Raw genomic sequence first — 20,904 nt, 5'->3', positions numbered from 1 at the left:
AAAGGACAGGGATGTTAAACATATTTAAACAATGGCAGATTTTTCTTGCCACGGTAGCTATTATACATACATACTTTAAAAGAGAGCATGTTATACAATGCCTTTGGAAAAATCTTATGGATGTACAATAGGGACCCCAATCTGATTATGGCTCTCAGGAATGTCACCTAAAGCATTTGGCTATACCCCTGTGTTGATTGATAATCATGTTGATCTGAGTGCCATGGCCTTGCCTTCTGATTGAATAATGGCATCCTCTGCCATTTCCAGGAAAAGAAATGACCAGGACCGGTCACATTATTGTAGATTTTTTGGGTGCAGATTCTCTTGAGCGCCCCGTGTGGGAAATGAGGATTCTCTGTCTTGTTTATGCTGAAGTCCAGGCATGAAACAGTCATCACAAGATGAAAATAGAGCAGTCGCTTTTTGCGATTAACTGGTTCTGGGATGTATTTGTGTAAGCAAATTAATGAGCTGGAAAGTCTCATTTTTACAAGTGCTAAATTGTGAAGACACTACAGGGACAGACGCTTCAGTGTTATTGATGTCTGTTCAAATGAGGGAAGTGAATCTCACGGAATACCAAGGAAGCCTTCTCATTTAAAATATGCCTTCTAACTGTTAGCGACATCATTTCAATCTCAGCAGAGGAGGAAATGGCAGAGAATATTTTTCATTTTGTCTGTTGCAGATTTTCCAAAATGCATGTATAAGTTACCAACTATGAAAAGGGTCTTATGAAACTTTTCTTTCCAAGATGGCTAAATTAAAACTTTGGAGTAGAATCTTTCTTGTCTCCCTCCCCCCATCCTGCCTTCCTTTCCTTCTTCCTTTCTTCTGACTCTCCCTTCCTCCTTTCCTTCCTAGTCTCCTTTTCTTCTTCAAACATTTATTGAGCACCTGTAATTGTCAATCGCAATAGGTGACAAAACCCATAAGGATGGAAAATACAAGTCCTATTCTCAAGAAATTCATAGTCCATTAGAGGAAGTGCATGCATAAAGTACATAAGAATGCAGTCACAACACAGCACAAGAAGTGATTCCATTCCAGTCATTATCAGCTCAAAGGAATTTTCCATTGTTATCTGGTGGGGGGAAGCACCTTAATTTGTCCTTTACCTTTTGAAAATGTCCAGGATTCTCCCAACAGAGCAGTTCATCCTCTGCATCCTCTGGTAAGTGTTTGATGAAATCAAGGTTGCTGAAGAAGGTCCCAATAGCCGTTCTTCCAAAAAGCCTGGCCAATTTGATAATTCAGGAGACTAAATGATTATCAGATCTTCATATCTGACTTAATGGACCTTTTATGCTTATGTTTGCGTGTGGCAGTGCCATCCTAGAAATTTTTAGCTTTTCATATCAAATGAAGACCCAGTTTAGAAGAGCCTGGGCAAGACCCCCTCTCACAGAATTTCATTTCATGCAGGAGTGCAGAGTATCAACGTCCAGACTGGATCCAAATCCAGGCTGATTTCTGCTATGTGGATAGCAGTTATATCTTTAAGAGTTTTGGTTTAAAAGACATCTTGTGTGTTTGTTTAAAGTGCAGGCCTCATCGGTTACGCTGATTTTAAATGTCATTTCCCACATCACCTCCAAGCACCAAATTATTCAGTTCTCAAGCTTTTGAAGAAGCTAGTGTTACCCTCGTTTTACTGATACAGTCCCAGATTTGAGGAGGCTAAATACACAATTAACAGAGCCAGGAGGTGACTGAGTCTTAGTATGAAGAACCTGCAAGTCTCCCTCCTTCCAGTTCTGCTTCACCACAGGTGACATGGGGAGTGGGTTAAAGAGGAGGCAGACGTGGCATAAGTTTAGTGGCCACAGTGAATAGCCCCTGGCAGGCCATTAAGTGCCAGCTTGTGATACAGTGGGAAAGAAATAGGTCCTCTAGCCACCCAAGGGTTATATGGATCAGATATTAAAACAAGCAAACAAGCTTCACCATGCTGTTGAATCCGTCCATTCCATCATTCAACAAATATTTTTTTAAGTTTCTGCTATATGGAGGAAACTCTTCTAGGCCCTCTGGATATAGCCGTGAGCAAAAGAGACAAAAGTCTGCTTTCATTAAAGGAATATTCTAGAATTGCATGTCAGACAACAAATAAGTATATTGTATATTAGGTAAGATGGAGATAAGTTCTGTGAAGGAAAACAAAGCCGATGAGGGTAGCAGAGGTGCTATTATTGTAAAGAGCAAAGCCAAGGGAGGACTAATAAGGTGGTAGCTCAAGGGGGGAGGCAGTGAGTTGCATGGTCATCAGGGGAACTGCTCTGGGCAGAGAGAATAGCTGGAGTGAAGCCCTGTGGTGGGGACCAGCTTGGTGGGTTTGAGTCACAGCAAGGGGGCCAGTTGGTGGGGCTGAGTGAGCACAGTAGGGAGCTAAGGAGATGAGGTCAGAGAGGTCACATGGCAGGTCACATGCTGACCTTGGGCTTTGGCCTGGTCTCAGAGGGCAAGTGGTTGTGGTTTGGAGCAAAGAGGACTGATGTGAGCTGATGTATTTCAGCAGGTTGTTTGCTGCATTGAGAGGAGGCTAAAGGGCCCTGGGCTGAAGCAGGGAGACAGGTCCAGGGGAGGTAGACATGATGCAAAGGACCAGAATGTTAATTCTCAAGACAAGATGTGTGATCCTGTACAGGCATCAGCTCCTCCGGGCAGACGATGCCCACTGCCTCTTGTTCTATGTTCAGTCTTGGATGTTGGCATTTCACTGTTACCATATACTTTATGCTTCACTGCATTTATTACTTGAACTCTCTATGAGAATTCAAATCAAAAAATCAAATAGCCTAGGGCAAGTCACTTAAATTCTTTGGGCTCCTGAGTGCTCATTTTAGAAGGATGAGAGTAACATCTAATTTGCTAATCTTTTAGAAACATTCCAAGAGAGGTGTATAAAAGAAATGTGTTACTAGAAAACCACTATACAAAGTAGAGGGTCCCATCTGCTATATAACATTACTATTACTTTTCTGATGTCTTTACAGTAATCCTCATTCCACGAACACCAACGTGAAGTGTTTGCAACGTGCCTTTCCTTTGTCCTCCAGACTCTGATGTATCCTACTTTTGTCCCAGTTTTCTTTCACAGTGTCTTTCCCATTTGTCCTTCTTTTTTAGCCCCTGGAGCCCAGGTTCTTGTGGAATGATATTGAGGCCACTGAAATGACCTCTTGGGGGAACCTCCCTGCCTCTTCTCTTATCTATTCATCCCATGGTCCCCACCCTTCCCCTGCATCGCAACTTCTGTACAACGCGCCTGCATCCTCTTCTTCCATTGCATTTCTTTTGGTTGCGTTATATAAATCTGACGGTTCCAGAACTACCTTACAATCCCCCACAATATCTCATTGTTCCTATTTCTGTGGTTTGGGTTAACCACTTCTATCTAAAATAATCTCCCCTTCTTTGTTTCTGTCCTAAACTCTCCAGTCTTTCCTAAAACCTTTCCTGCTACTCCTGCCTACTCTAATTCTTCACTCACTGAGCAACTAAATACTTATGTCCTATGATATTACTTACCTCTGTATATATTCGTATCTTATTTCCTAATATGACCATTTTTAGGTGATCCTTTGTCTGGAGCCCAGTGCAAGATTCGTGGTTCCTAGAAGTATCTGCAGAGTCAACCTGGCTCTTCAAAGACAAAAGGAGACCTGGAGCTAAACAGAGTAGGTTTTAAGTCCCAGATCTCCTGGCCATTGTCTATGTGATCTTGGATAAATCTTTTAACGTCTCTGAGCCTTCTTTTCTCCGCTTCGTCAGCTTTATATAGCAGTCGCCTTTATCCATGGTTTCAGTTGCCTGTGGCCAACTGTGGTCTGGAAGTGAATGATTCTCCTTCTGACATATTGCCAGAACATGGACAGTAGCCTAACTCTATGTCACGATGCCTGTGTCATTCACCTCAATTCCTCTCATGAGGTGGGCCTTTTATTATCTTACGTTATCACATGAAGAAGGATAAGTACAGGACAATGCAATGTTTTGAGAGAGCATGTTCACATAACTGTTGCTATACTCTATTGTTATAATTGTCCTGTTTTACTGTTTGTGGTTGGTAACATCTATTTGTGGTCGTTAATAGTAAGATGCCTAATAATTATCATAGGCATGTACGTATAGGACAAAACATAGCATGTGTAGAGTTTGACACTCTGTGGCTTCAGGCATCCTCTGGGGGGTTCAGAAGTGATCCTCCATGGGCAGGGGGATAGAGCAACTGTAAAAGTAGCTGCCATGTGGATTTGCTCTGAGGATTAGAAATACTTATGTCAAGTGTCTACCCAGACTGGCCATAGAAGTAAATGCTCAAGAAATTATAGCTATTGCTTTAATGTTTACTGGTATTATCACAAGTATATATAACCGTTACTGGTATTATCATAAAATAACTGTCACTTGCCATCAGTGTGAACTTAAAGAGTCACTTTTTTGCCAGGAAAAGCTTCTCCACTATTAGGTTGAGAGAGTTGAACTAGATCAATGGTTTTCTTTTTTTAAAAAAAAAAATTTTTTTTTTAACGTTTATTTATTTTTTGGGGACAGAGAGAGACAGAGCATGAACGGGCGAGGGGCAGAGAGAGAGGGAGACACAGAATCAGAAACAGGGTCCAGGCTCTGAGCCATCAGCCCAGAGCCCGACGTGGGGCTCGAACTCACGGACCGCGAGATTGTGACCTGGCTGAAGTCGGACGCTTAACCGACTGCGCCACCCAGGCGCCCCTAGATCAATAGTTTTCAAATGCTTTAAAACTATGTCACTTCTACTTCTGTTATAAAATCTCACTTTATTCTCTAGTGTTATTTAAAATAAAAAGTAATTCAATGTTGCGTTTTACACAGGATGCAACCATTGGCATAAAATGGTTCTTTCTTTTAAAACCGCATCCCAAAGTTAGAACTCAGAAGACTAGATATTCTCTCATGCCCCTTCCAGATCTAAAACTTGCCCTAATTCTGTGGCTTTTGAGGGAGATATAAGTTCATTTATGTCTATTTTTTCTGTCAGGAAATGATACTAGACTTTGGTTGACTGGCATCTTTTGCCTCTTCAAAAATCTCATTTTACATGAAAACCATAATTGCATCATTTAAACATTTATGGGGACCCCTGGGGTTTCTTCTTTTCTCTCTGTTATTTTCTTGGACTGGTACAGCCCTTTCCTAAAGAAAATCAGCCCACATTCTGACAGTGAGAAGCTCCCTCTCCTAGCGTGTGCCACGGATAGTACCAGTCTTCAAGTTCAAAGCAATGGGAAATGTTGGCTCTACAGGATAGGAAAATTTACACACGGTAAATACTATTGATTTTCCTTGTCTGGAGATTAATTTAGAAAAAAGAGTCCGTTATTAGTATGAAGGTGATGTGCGATGATGGAGAAAGGAAGGAGGGGGATCAATACTGGGAGCCACCATTAATGTACTGCTGTCACTATCATTTTGACAGGTTTACAATCAAATGCCATTGATTTTTCATCAGCTTTTCCAGCTGGCTTCAGAAGGTGAGTTTGCTGGGTTTTGAAAAATAAAGACTGTTGCAACAGACATTTTCGTTCTAGCTTTTGCACCCAGAAAGGAGTGCTTGAGATGTGCTGAGTCAGCCTTCACTTTCTGTGTATTGTTATGCATGGCACCTATGACCTGACAGCCAGGAAGGGAATTTGTATGAAGGGAGGCTTGTGTGCTGCCCAAGGTAGGCATCCTCAGAGGAAGGAATGGTGTTGCTTAGAGAATGGGACTTCCCCAGAGTAGCAGCATCAGAACAAGAGAGAGAGGGGATTAGGCACTCAGGTGGGACCCAGGACTTTCGAGTGGAGGCGAGGAGTAGAGACCAAGAATCGCTGAGCACCTGCCACATACTGAAGCTTTACACGTGTGATCTCCTTTCATGCTCAGATCCTCCAGGTTGCAAAGAATTCAAGTTCACAGAGTTCAAGTAACTTGCCCTGGTGTGCACACCTGGAAAATGCAGCTGGGATCTGTTCAAGGATTGTTTGCAATTATTTCTATTTCCCTCTAGATGTTTTAGCTCATGCACATGTTTGCTCTCAGTAATACGTGGTGAATTGCCAGGTGCCCCAGTATAAGGGACTTATATGAATGGGAAAAGTCATGGATCTTGGCCTTTATACTGAAGTGGCTCGATGCTCTACTTCCTGACTCCTGATCCCAGCTGTGTATACCTGCTACCCGTAATGGGTGTCTCACTGGACTGAGCACTCTAGCCTACCAGGGGGTGATAATGGTTTTAGATCTCGATCTGCATATTCACAGAACAGCAGTGACAGCAAAGTCCATGGACTTATCCTGTATACACTGCTTCTAGGTACTAATGGGAATTTTCTGCCCCTTGAATACATTTTTTCCCTTGTGAACCTAAGTGTGTTACTTGAAAGAAATTGTTCTATTCAAGTACCTCCCCCTCTTGGTAGCTTTTTCAAAATTCACATTTGGATAGATTTTTAGTCTTAAAAATAACTAAGAAAACCCAGTTCTAGGTCATTAGCATGGATGAACTATTTCTGTGCTACAGGAGTGAGGAGGACTGACCTTGGCTTCAAGAGGATTAGTTCATTGTGTTCTCCTCTTGTCTCTGATGCTAAATTACTGTGTGACTTAGGGTAAATCCCTTCCTCTCTGTAAGCATCACTCACTTCATCTATAAATGAAATGATGGGCGTGGAGCACAGCGGTGTTCTTGAACCTGGTTAGAGGGGAACAGGAAGTTTTGGTGCAATGAAATTGCACTGAAATGCACTGAAATGATTATAATTCCTCTGTACTAACAGGAAAGATTTTTCTAGTAGAAAGTATTCTATATTTATTCATATTTCTGAATCTCAAGTGGGATACCACATAAAATACTTTTAAGAAATTACATATGAGCGGGAGAAAAATAATCTAGGTCTTCCTACCACATAGAAAGTAAAAGTGAGCCTGCCAGGCTGAGTAAAGACACTTGATATCAGGTGTGATATTAATCAGCTTTTTTTTTTTTTTGTATTGCCTGCCAGCAGACAAGCAATAGAGCTAAAATTTCATGAAAATTTGTTCAAAGAAGTGTTGTAATTGAGAAATTCTATTCAGTAGCTTTTTTTTTTTCTTCTATGAAGACTAGGGAAAGACTTCATGGGTTTGTTTATATTATATGATGTGATAATGTTTGTGGGGAATCTCATTCATTGTTTGACTCTTAGTAGAAACTCCCTTTGGGTTATCTCATTTGACTCTAGAGGCAGATCATCTCTGTTATCTCTGAATTCCTCCAAAACGAAGTCTGAGAACCAAGAGATTAGAGGTATCTTTAGATCCCCGCCACAATTGACATTCTCTCATTCAAGGGTTATTTTCCTCTAGGGTAATAAGCCAAAACTCCTGGGAGCTCAGAGTAGGGCTACGATTGAAGTGTGGATTTGAAGATGGGGATGGCGACGGGGATATGTCAGTTAAGCAACTGTCAAAATTTTACCCATGAAGGCATTGACTCAGTCCATTGATCACGTGAAGGCAATTCTCTCTGGCATTCCAAGTTCTGTGATGTCTGGTGATAATAGGCAATGCCATCTGTCAGCTCTGTAACTGGGCCCCGAATCTATGTGAGATTACTTAAAGAGGGAAGAGCCAAAACAGAACTTTGCACTGAAGTAAACCTAGGCATACACTGTTGGAAGGGTATCTCACTAGGCTTTGGGATGATATAAAGTTGAATATTAGCAAACTTCTTACCCTCAAGGAGAGATATTCTAGTGGTGGATACTCATGTGAATACACACATGAACACCTAAGGCTGGATACGGTAACTACCCCCAACACAGGCACAGAGTGCACGGGTCAGGACATGTTTATCTTGATACAGAAGGAGCACAGAAATGTCTCCTTGTTGACACTTGTAATTATCTTTTTTGGACTCATCGTTTCTGGAGAATTCTTCAACTTTCTGTAACCTAGATCTTGCTGTCTTCATTCCTTTGAAATGCCTCACAGAGGAGATACTAGTGATCTATTTTCCAGATCCTGGAGAATTTTTTGTTGTTGTTTTTTGTTTTGTTTTAGAAATTATTATACTTGAACTCTCTATGTATTTGATTCTGAAAATTGTGGAATATCTTTTTCACTTGGCCTCTATGACACCATGCTTAATAATTTTTTGAATTACAATATTTTGTTTTAAAAAGTAGGGAATACATTCTGGGGGTATTTTTCCTTTACTATGAGAAATATTGATAAATTGTTACACGGCCTCTAACATTTTCTGAACTTCATGACTAGTTGTTACTTAGCTATATTGACTGAGTCCAATTGTTAGGACCCAACTATCTTATGTAATGGACTTAGTGTCTTTTAAAAGTTTCTAAAGAGGTTAAACAAAAATTCTTAAGCTAAGTCACATTGATAACTAATGCAAAAAGGCTCATTTTTATTCCTTAAAATATTAAATTCAGATAAGTTTTATTTGCTTATTACATATTAATGAATATGGACTTTTTAAAGGTAATGAAACACTTTGCTTTATCACACTCATATTTATAACGTCATTGATCATGTTCATAACCTCAGTGGAATCACCAATATTTTCATTGTACCAAAGAAGGATGAGTCAGAGAAATAAAGAATGATTTTGTCATAATGAAAAGTCTCCAAATATAGGGAAGCTGAGCTAGAAACAATTAGCCTGCACCTATAAAAATGTCTTAGATAAAATGTTGCTGTTCCCTCAAATAGAACAAATACAAAAAAAAAAAGGGGGGGGATGCGGAAATGTAATTTATTCATTTTTGCACTTTGCAAGAGAAAGCCTGGTGTTGTCTGTCATTTGTTACGTCCTTTTAGAAACACCGTCTATTCTATTTCTGGTTGATTGTTCTGGTTCATCATTTACCAAGTTCTCCCGTGTACAAGTCCATGTAGGTACTGGGCTTGTGTCAACCTCAAACGCAAAGGAAAACAGAAGATTTCAGACCAATACTCAGTGTGGTTTCCTAGATGTTCAATAAACGTTCATAGGAAACATGGAACCTATTGACTACACATGCATAGTTTAATTTCTTTTAAATGCTTTTTAAAATTGTGTTTTTAAGTAAAGTTTTAAATACTTCTTACTCGGGGCGCCTGGGTGGCGCAGTCGGTTAAGCGTCTGACTTCAGCCAGGTCACGATCTCTCAGTCCGTGAGTTCGAGCCCCGCGTCGGGCTCTGGGCTGATGGCTCAGAGCCTGGAGCCTGTTTCCGATTCTGTGTCTCCCTCTCTCTCTGCCCCTCCCCTGTTCATGCTCTGTCTCTCTCTGTCGCAAAAATAAATAAACGTTGAAAAAAAAAATTTTAAATACTTCTTACTCTACTTAGGTGGGTCCGCTCATTGGAGTTTTCAAGGAGTCCCCCCACCTTGACAAGACACATCAGATTTCCAGCACAAGAACACTCCTATTGCTTTCTCAACATTTACCTATTAGACGCAAAATCTTTGGAATTTATTTGTTCGGTATTTTCACCCCCGTCTCTGTTCCATCATGTCTTGAGGGTTGGGCTTATTGTTCATCTACTATTTACATCTTCCTTTCACTCTTTACCTGCCTGTAATTTTTTTTTTTTATTTCCTTTTCTCTTACTTGCCATTTTCTCTCCTTTTGGTTCTTGCTGTGCTTTAACTCTCTGAGATATGCACTCCTGCATATGCCCCAACAGCCAGCCAAGGAGTAAGCAATGTGGTTACAGCATAAGGCAGAGGAAGTGATGGAGATCTCACTGGGACGGGAACCAACCTAGCAATCTTTTCCCTAGGACTCAGCTCTCTGAAAAATGGTTTCTGCCTATTCAGAGTTAAGGGTTCTGAATTACAACCTCCTCCTGGGGCCCGGGGCCATCAGTCCAGGGGAGCGAGTAGGGCTGTTGCTCTGCCAGGATTCCTGCAGCCAGAGCAGAGAACTGGGAGAAGCTGGCATTGGGGAAGCCAGGAGGTTCTGCTTCTTCCAGTGTTGCCTGAGCAGGTGTCTGGGGTCTTAGATCATCAACACTGTAGCTGATGTCCCAACTTCCAAGAACGTGGGATGGTGTGTCTTTCTTTATATTTCATACGTATATTTGTGTGCATTGGGTGACTGAGTATACATGTGTGTATGCACGAGTGTGTCCAGACATACTTCTGTGTGGGTGGGCATGGGAACACGTATGTATGAGTTGCACAGATGTGAGGATCTATGTACATGTTTTGGGGAAAGCATTATGTATGCTGAGAGCATTCCATAAATATTTGTAGAGTGAATACATTATTCCATGTATTCAATTCCATAAATATTTATGGAATAGTTTGATGCTAATTAGAATTATAATAAGTAGTAATAATGTAAACAGGGGAAAACTTCCACTAGAATATTTGTGGAAAGAGGGGTTTTCCCTAATATGCATTCAGGAATTATCCATGAGGCAGCTACTTTGTAGAAATCTAAGGCCTTCCTTGCTCTTGTCACTTTGGACCTATGCTTGCTTTCTACCGCTCACAACCTGGAACTCCGGGCCATTGTTTTCCAGTAGATGTTGCTACTGGCCTCATCAGAGGTGTTTGGTGTAGAAGACCACCTTTCTTAATTCCTGGGCCCCTAATTTTGTGTAATTCTACTAATACAATTGTGTTGCGTTGCCTAAGACTTTTTTTTCCGAAGGTTTGGGGATAACTGAAAGGAATTATAGCATTGGGAGTAAGACTCTGAATGTTAGATATTAAATAGATTGTTTTCAGTAACCAGTATGAAAATAAGCTGTATCTCAGAGAGCGATCCACTCATAATCCCACAAAGTGTTGGTTTCAGTCTCCCCCTAGGATACCCCCGTATCTACTTCCAGTGACCAGTCTCACTCTAGAGCCATCTTCCTCCTGCCATTTCAGCAAATAGCAGCCACAATTATACAGAAGAGTTCACAGTTCCCAAAGCCCGAGTTGCTTACTTTCTCACGACTGGCTGCATATGGGACTTCTGTAGAAAAGTTGAAGGCTGGCCACTTCTCACATCTCTCCTCCACTATGAAAGAAACATACACACCCCTGGGGTGCCTGGGTAGCTCGGTCGGTTAAGCATCTGACTCTTGGTTTCAGCTCAGGTCACGATCTCATGGTTCTTGAGTTCAAGCCCCGCATTGGTCTCTGTGCAGACAGCACAGAGCCTGCTTGGGATTCTCTCTCTCTCTCTCTCTCTCTCTCTCTCTCTCTCTCTCTCTCTCTCTCTCTCCCCCTCTCTCTGCACCTCCCCTGCTCATTCTCTCTCTCCCTCCATCTCTCTCTCTCTCTCTCTCTCTCTCTCAATAAATAAACTTAAAAAATACGTACATTCTTCTTGGGGTCTTCTGGTCCTTTGTGGATAAACCTTGGGTTGAACACCCATTCCTACCCACACAGTGCACACATTACTCCCAGGACAGACAATAATTCTCAGAGGCAGTACACCCTAAATAAATACAAGAGAAACTTTTCCCTAAGGGAATGGTGATTTTTTTCCTGGTCCTAAGAGGGATGATGTTTTCCATTACCGAGCAATTTTTGAAAACTTCCCCTTCTTCCCTTCTCCCTTTTCCTGTCATACATCTCGTCCATGCCAAGGGACCCACTTAAACTTATGAAATGGGGCTCATCAGAGTCCGATTCCAAAGAGCTGTCTTTTATCTCCAAGCATTCCCAGTTAGCTCCACAACGACCAGGAACATGCTTTCAGTGTATAGTTTCTGCTTTTTCTTGGGCCAGACCAAATTCTCCCTGTGGGCTACTGTCCCTCCTCACCTGTGACTTATGAGGGGATGGGAGAGGCATAAAGATAGATTCCCTCTCTGTGTAACAAGCCCTTGGGAAACAATGGGGAGTAGAAGCACTTCCCATTATGAGCATAATTTCATCTTAATTCACATAACAGTTTGTAATTTACAAAGAACGTTTACCACGCTCGCACCTGAGGTTAAAATTTACAATAAATAAATAAATAAATAAATAAATAACCCTCATAAAATAACTCAGTAGTTTCGCATACTTTGTCTCATGCAATGGATTATCTGGGACCTATATAGCACTAGCAACTCTCCCTCCAAAAGAGCAAAGGAAGACTCATTTAAGGCTCTTGGAGTATGTCTTGGTGGAGAGATATTTGAGGGGTTACCACCTTTCCCATCCACTTCTGAGGACAGTCACATAATATCTCATCAAGCTGTCTGTCCCTTTATTGGCAGTTTTGACTTGACCTTACAGCTGTGCATCTCAATTATCTCTAATCCATATGCTGTTAAGATGCTAATGGGAAGAAAAAATGTCATTACCTGAAGAAAAGTCCTACAATCCCCACTTTTCATTCTGTGCAGTCATCTTGCTCCCTTTCCCTCTGAGCCACATGGAAAGGTAAAGGGAACTGAGTGCCCTTGTTTCGCTTCATAGAAGGTCACCGGTTAGATACATGAAAGGATGCATTTCCCCCTTTAAAAATAAGGCTTTAAAGATATTTAAATTATCCATGTTGCTTTCTACAAGGCTCCGTTATGTAAAACAGCATTAATGATTGTGTAGTATGAACAAAACTATAGCAAGCCAGACACATAGGGAGCAGAAATGGGAAGGATTTTTATGAGATTTATAAATTTTGCACCTTTATATATTTAATAAAAAGCTTGTGTCTAAATTATGGGAATGTTCTTGAGAATGAGGCATGGGTTTTGGAACCTTTACTATCTGAGGATATTTTAACTGCAAAATAATAACTTGACTGGAACTTCTCTTTGAGTGGATAAGTAGTAAAAATGACAAGGGGCATTCAGAGATGTTTTCATTGTATCCATTCATCATCTGAAACTTTAATATAGTCAGGATTTACTGAAAGAATAACATACTCCTATATATTAAATGCTGGGAGTGTTATAACTTTGAATGTTCTTGGAAACTATCTATCCAATTACATATGTTCCTTCAGAAATTCAGTGGAGATTACTGGCCTTGTACTTGATAGAAGTGATTTCAGACTGTTCTTTTTGCAGATAATGACTTCTGTGTTTCCTTTCCCTTTCATTCCAGTACAGCTAGCTTATGGGTTAGTTATAACTCTGAAACACGGTTATGGGGCATTTTCTGAGGTTGGTGAAAAGCTCCAGTTGAGAAGAAAAATATCAGAAATCATTTGTTGGGTGGCATATGTATCTGAATAACATGGCCAGGTCAAATTCAGCTAATTAATACATCATTGTGTACTGAAAAGACTATCAAGTTTGAACTCAAACCAAGAACAATAACAACAACAAATACAATAGCATGTGCGTATGAATCTTGGCCATGCCCTTAATTCCGTAGCTTTGACCCCTAGTCCTTCCCTGAGTCTCAGGGTCCTCAGTGAAAGATGGCAAATTGTATAACAGCATCATTTTTAAGATAATTAGGCAGTGAATATACCAAATATCAGTGTATTATAAATTACAATTACCCATTGTAACCATAATTTGTTAACTCAAATAGTATTAATTCAGGTCTTTCTGGGTATTGTGTTTTAAGTACTGCATCAAAATAAAAAGATGAAAAAAAGACACCATTTTTGATTTCAAGGATTTTCTGGGCTATAATATTAATGGTCAGCATTTATAGCACACTGTGTGCCAATAGTGGGTAAAGCATAATTTAACAAAGAAACAGGAAACAGGAATAAAAAGACACCACATACAACAGAGCCTTTGTGTGGGCTAATTATAGGAGCTGAGTTTGTGTCTGGACTTAACCAGGGTTCTTGATGGATGCTTCAGAAACCCCTAAAGACTTAGCACATCTAAGGGTCATATTCCTCTATTCCCGAAGGAGGAGACCCTAGCAAGGATCTATAAACTTATACTGCCGGCTGCTTGAATACATTTCAGGGCCCCACGGTGGCTACAGTTAGGTCTGCCTGGGCATAGCCAAACTCAATTGCAGCAGATGTTTCCTCACGAGCTCTAAGGGAGCGTCTGGATTTTCTCCAGTATTGTGCAGCCTGCAAAACCCAAAAGCAAAGGTGGCCATGATAGGGACTGGTAAGTCTTGTGCCTAGCAAGAGAGAGAGTATGATGGCTTCTTGAAAATAATTTCTCATCTAAGATTCTTTAGAAACTAAGTATCTTAATCTAGAAGCCAGATATGTTAGAATCTGGTTAAATGCCATTGAGTTGGTGATTGATTCAGTGTACTGTCCTGAGAAAAACATGGATTCAAGGGTGGAAATTATTTCAATTTTTACAGCAAACTGTGTGTTGGGTATTGTTTTTATCGTTTTATAAGACTACAACCTAGAAGCTTAGAGAAACTAGGTGTATATGTTCATATGTTCTTATGGTTTATGCAGCTGGGGTTCTAGTGCAGACACTATTAACCACAACATAAATACTTAAATTTGAGGGTGAAGTCAAGAGCACCAGATTCTGCCTTGGAAAGTTCCACTGGGGAGGTGATTTGCTTAAAGGAACACTGAAGAATGAGGAGGCATCCTCTAGGATTGAGAATGGCCTTATCAGGGCGAGGGATCCCTCCAGCACGGGGGTGGGGGAGGGTGGGGAGGGAGGGGCTGTGAGCAGGTGAGGAACACTGTCAAGTCCACGTGCTACCCAGAGGTGAGCATCACAGGGTATCCAGACCAGCCTAGGCAAACCTTGGTTCACCATGTTAAAGATTCCTCCTTTATCCTGTAGGAGGTGGGGATTCATCGGAGGATTTTCAGTAGAAGGACAAGCCTTGAGGACTGTAAAAGAGTGAGACTTGAAGCAGGGCATCCCACTGGGTAGTTGAAGCACTGGAGGATAAATGAAATGGCCGACGACTGCAATTCCTCCTTACATTTACGCAATGGCATAGCCATTTGTAAATGGGTATAGGATGCTTAAATAGCAGGGAGGGGGCTAATGAGTACTGGAGGAAGTGAGAGGGACTCTGTTTTTGACCATCAGGAGGGGCTTGTTCAATTGGTATCAACTGTGATGTTACTCTTCTATCAGAAGGAGTGTGATTCACCGTTGCGTTTTCCGCGCAGGTACATGCACGCATGCGCGCTCCCATCCTACCCACCCAGAGTGGGGCGTGGTGTCAGCGTATGCTGAGACAGAAGCCTCCAAGGCCTCTCAGAAATAAGTGTGCCTAGCATTTCAAAGATCACATTTATATAAAGGAGAGATGACAACTCTACATTAAAGTGTGTACTTGATACAATTACAGATAGAAACAAAATTGTATTGTTATTCTGTGCTTTCTTAAAGAGAAATCACAATTCCCTCGTAGGTTATGTGGGACACGAGTGGCGGATAGCACACAGATCACCGCAGGAGCTGAGCAATGAAAAGAGATAACTTTTTTTTTTTTCTTTCAAGTTAAGGATTTTCAGTGTGACTTAGAATTATTAAGCTTGCTTAGACCCCAATAAATATCAGTTAGCTGGAAGCCTAAACACCAGATACATCAAACAATGGAATTGTTCTCACTAATGTCCTTGTAATTGAAAAATATCTATGATGCTTTAAAATGACCTGTTAATGGCAATCACAAGATATGGGAGGCCCTGGGTGAAGTCACTGACAATCCAACCCAGACTACTTTATGGAGTAGTTGACTGGTTTACTATGGAATGACCAACAGGCCCAGCTCTAGGTCCATAGCAGTGGCTAGCAAAAGTGCCCAACAGAGCAATTTGCTAAAGGACCCATTCACCTGCTTAGTTAACCAAAAAAGAAAAAAAAAACCACTTTTTTATTAACCACTTAGAAAATATATAGCAATTATTTTTGTGTTTCGTGGAGTTTAGCCTCACATTTTATGCAATTTTCGCATTATATTTTGTGAAGTTTGAATTTCACTGTAATGCATCGCATGAATGTCAAGGATTTTAACGAATGCATGGGCTCATTCTCTAAGTGCATTTTAAATCCAATCTTCTGCCTTCCCTGCTTCTATTAGTTCATGAATTTAATTTCTTGAATAGGGGGAAACTGGGGGAGTTGTAGTGTGTACGTCAGAATTTAGAGCCTGGGAAAGGTTTTGCACTAGTGGCTTTACACGCTCACAGTGCTATGCATTCATCACTCAGACACACACACCCATGCCCATGTAGACAAGCCCAGGAGGCTTTTCTTTGTTCTTGGATAGTCTTTGCAACTCATTGTTTATACAGAGTAAAACGACACTGTGTTTCTCATCTCAAATGACCCTCATCAAGATGCGATACAGAAGTGGTGTATCTCCATCACAGCCTCCATTGGTACTGTGTAATTTCTGTATCATTAAAAGATGAGAAATTGAGTTACATTACCCGATGTAAGCTTGCAGACAGAATCTATATATTTCAGAGCACAGACCAAAATAAAGATGTATTTCTAATTTCAGATACCTAGTCTCTTCTTAAGTTCTTAGTGCTTTGTAGGCAAATGTATGGTCTATTCCTTACACCAGTCTACAGTGCCATAATATATTTGTCAGCCTGACTCAGGAAGTCAGGTCTGTGTGGATGGGGGCTTGAGTGTACATGTTTGCGTAAGATGTGTGTATGTATCCTGATTTGGTGTGTGTGTGGTATATAGAGGTAAAGGAGTAGAATATTGCCAATCTTGGCACACTATTGAAATGGCACCACCCCTTTTCTTTCACTAATGTGACTAATTCAGGAAATCAACTGGGTAGAAAAGGCAGTAACCTGGATTGAAAATCCACTAGGTGAAGGAAACCTTTCCTATTCTTTATGAAATATTTAACACTTGTGACCTGCCTGAGAGGTGAAATTCACCGTATAAAAAATTAGAAACCAAAGTATACTTAACATTAGCTGTCCTCTGGGAAATTAGAACCGCTGTAATTTTATAATTGGGTTAAAGGAAGCTTGTTTATCTTTTTTTAATTTTTTTAAGCGATTCAGCAATTCAACAAATTGGTCATTGGATGAATGACCGAGCTAGTGATTCTTGGTGAATTGGTGATTTTGAGAGATGATCTTGCTAGCAACATTTTAGATGTATGTTTACTACTGTTTACATACCTGAGTAGATAACTCCTTGAAACCATTTGCAGATTCCATGGATTGGAAATCTAGAAATACATCTTGTGCAGGAAGAAGAGCTAAGGAACAAAAAGGAGAAGGAGATAGGAGTTGAATTAGGAAAGCAAAATTTACGAGAAATTATCAGCCCACTTCTGCTTATGTTTCACTGGCCAGAATTTTGGCACATGGTCAATCTTAGCTGCAAGAGAGTCTGAGAAATGCAGGGGTTTTTTTTTTGTTTGTTTTTTATCTTGTCCCATTAGCCTCCTCAAATATAACTGGAGTTATGATCAGAAGGAAGATAAGGAACTTGGATACTGGAAGAGCAACTAGTAATGTCTGTCTGTCAGAGTTGAATGTTCTCTTCCTTAAACTCCTCACTTTTTTAGTTCATTACTCTGCTGGATTTTTTTTTTTAAGTTGTCCCCTTTTCTCTCCCACTGAGTTCTGTTTTACTTAGAACTATAGCAGTTCAGAGGAGAAGGACTCAGGATCATCTGATTCCACCCCCTTTATTTCACGGATGAGAAAACTGAGGCTCAAGAGTATAGTTACTTGCCCAAAGTTGCATAGTAAGCTACACAAGAAGGAACGGGCACAGAGACCCGGCTAGCATTCATCTCTCAGAGCAGTCTGCCTCTGGGGGGTGAGGAAAAACATCAAAGGCACAGATTTTTGCTTTTATTTTTCCCAATCTTTAAATTTTAAATTATTTGCACTTCCAGAATTCAATTTCTAGCTGGCCAAGCACAGTTGCAACCCATTGCCAGTCTTTTTTTTTTTTTTTTTTTTTTTTTTTAATGCTTCCTACACACTTTGTTATGGGATCATGCAGCTGCCATAATGGGAAGGGGAGTTCAGAGGGATTTCTCTTCACCTGCTAATCAAAAAGATTAAAGGCCGGGACACCAAGGCGGCTCAGTCAGTTAAGCGTCAGACTCTAGCTTTTGGGTCAGGTCGTGATCTCACAGTTCCTGAGTTGGAGCCCCACATTGGGCTCCACGCTGGCAATGTGGAGCCTTCTTGGGATTCTCTCTCTCCCTCTCTCTGCCCCTCCCTAGCTTGCTCTCTCTCTCTCTCTCTAAGTCAATAAATAAACTTAAAAAAATTAAAGGCCAATATTAAGAATAACCTCACAGAATACCACCCAAAACCTTTTCCAGAAAAATGTCCCAAATAAGATTTGCACCCTTCCATTCGAATATAAGATTTTTTTTAACTTGAAAGATTATTGCATAAAGGCTACGTGATAGAGGAGGAAGGCTCTTACAGTGCCTTCCATGAAATGAGTGATCTCATGCAGGTCATTTTCTTGCTCTCTCTTCCTTCTAAAGTTAGGAGAGGTTGCACTGGGATGAGGACCTCAGCTTCGGTTGCACACTGCGGTCACAGCAGGGCACTTAAAACTATTAATGTCTCTATCTCCTCCCCACCCCTGCCAACTATTTTGATTTTATTGGTTTTCAGTCTAGGGCACACTTATTAGCAGTCTTTGTAAAGTTGTCTAGGTGATGCTGACATATAGCCAGAGTTGAAACCCACTGGGCTGTAATAAGCACTTATCTTGCCACTCAAAGTGTGGTCTCCTGATCAGTAGCATCCTATAACGCGGGGGTTTTGTTAGAAATGCCAGGATTTTGGGTCCCTCTCCAGACCTGCTGAATCAGAGTTTGCAAGAATCCCAGGTGATTCAATACACTGTGAAATTTGCTAAGTGCTGCTGATTTTGTGATTCTATAATATTGGGTTGCTTCCTTGCTCAAAATCCTTCAGTTGCTCCCATGCAGTCTAAATTCCTCAACCCGGCACTTAAGGCTCATCTTAATCTAACCCAGCTGGCATCTCTGCCACCATTTCTCCCTTTGTGTGGTCTGATCTCGAGAGACCTCTGTTTTCTCGTTGCCCACCCAAGCAGCCCTTGGTTTGTTTTTGCGTGGCTAACATGGCTCCCCGGTACTTGCCCAGCCATACACTTCAGAGTCCAGCCAACGTTGGCTTGCCTGGCCCGCCATGCATCACCAGCACTTTTTCTTTCTGCTCTTATTTGTAAGTTGTGGGAGTTTCCTGGAATTGTTACTGATGGGGTTTTAGAGTGGTGGCGGGGGTTCAGAGCCAACGGCCAAGAAAGAATTCTTGATGATGTCTTTGGTGCAAAAAAGATGATTGTATTAAAGGGGGACAGGACCCATAGGCAGAAAGAGCTGCACCAGGGTTGTGAAGAGTGATTGGTTATATACTGTGGAGTTGGGGGAGATAAAGTCAACAGGAAGTTCCTTAAAGGGATTTCCATATACTAAGGAAGACTCACAGATTACTGGAGGCCTAGGCATTGTCAAGCTAAGGTTGTTTTTCCCTCTAGAAAAGCATTAACATTAAGAGAGTAGGGAGTTCTGGAGATTAGGCTATTGATAAGATTGCCCTTTTCTTGTAATATTACTAAGATATTTGTAAACTGATGGAGACTATCAGTTTAACCATTTGTTTTCGGTCCTTTCCTTTGTCCTGGGGTAGCCAGGAGTGCCTGAGGAATGTCACACATGTCCTGCCTGGGGAGGGGATGTGCTAGTTTGTGCTTGGCTCTCAACTTGCCTTATGATCCCTCATCAGTTACTATTAGATTTCTTTTCCTTACCTCTCTGCTTAGACTGAAAGGTCCTTTAAGACAAGGATTATATCCCGTTCATCCTTGAATCCCAAGTGCATGCTTGAAAAATATGGTGGATATCATATAAATGTTTACTATCAAGGCTTGCTGGAGGGAAAAGACCAGTGATATGGGAGTCAAATGGGGTGGATTTTACAACCCGTGATGGTGTGACCCTCTCTGGGTCTCAGTTTTCTTATATAAAAGAATTTAGGTGACTTCCATCTCTGACAGTCTGAGTCCAGGACTTTGCTGGGAACTGGTGTTACCTAGATCATGGTCTCTAATGATTGAGTCCTTATGTATCTACCAGGAACAGCACACACATGTGAAGAGTTTTTAATTCATTCAGTCCTTCATGTGGGCTTTAAATACACTAGCTTATCTTGTCCTTGAAAATAAGCACTGCCACTAGGCCTGTAGCTGAAAGAAATCAGGATGAATTCAGTAAGAATGGGGCAGCTGAATGAGTGAGAAACTGAAAACCCTTGGCTTGGTCTTTCTGTTACCTTGTTTGGTTTTCAAGGGAATTGTGATCTTTGTCTCTTAAGATATGGTTTGGGATCGACTGGAAATGGGTGGGTTTTTGCCCCTGCGGACCTTTCTGCCCTTACACAGCTATCTGGTTAATGGAATGAGCCTGCTTCACAGCCCTTTGGCAGTTTACACATTACCATTCTCATCTGGCCCCCATGGCAGTCCTGTGAGGGGGACATACAGGGATTAGGGTTGTTCCAAATTGGAGCCGATGAAGCAGGTTCAGGGAAGTGAAGTGATTTGTCAGTCATTTGCAGTAGTTTTCAAATGGCTGCTTTTGATCCCATCTGCTTCAGAAGCACCTGGGGTATTTATCAGCCCTGCTCCTGGGCCCTACGTGAGCCAGAATCTCTGTGACTGGGGCCCAGGATCCTGCTGGTGACAGTCCCCTGAGACCATTCTTAAGCATATTGAAATTTGAGAACCACCTTGCTAGGAAATGTTCTGGGTCCTTTTAGAGAATGAATGCAAGACTCCGGATGATGACATTGTCTCCCTTCCCCTGGGAAGACTCAGAAATTGGGTGTGTTATCACAGTCACCTGAGGAGCTTTTAAAAAAGGTCACCTCACTAAGTGCCACACTAGGCCAAATGATGCAAAGTGCCCACGAGCAGCCTGGGAATCTTTATTTTTAAATAGTTGCGTAGGTGACTTTGGTACTCAGCAAGGCTTGGGAACGGCCAAGTTGAAAGCAGACTGGAACGTTTTCAAA

This window comes from Herpailurus yagouaroundi, unplaced genomic scaffold, assembly GCF_014898765.1.
Source record: "Herpailurus yagouaroundi ecotype Mexico unplaced genomic scaffold, PumYag 188, whole genome shotgun sequence".
Classification (NCBI taxonomy): domain Eukaryota; kingdom Metazoa; phylum Chordata; class Mammalia; order Carnivora; family Felidae; genus Herpailurus; species Herpailurus yagouaroundi.
The sequence above is the reverse complement of the archived record's forward strand: the minus strand, read 5'-3'. Positions refer to the sequence as shown.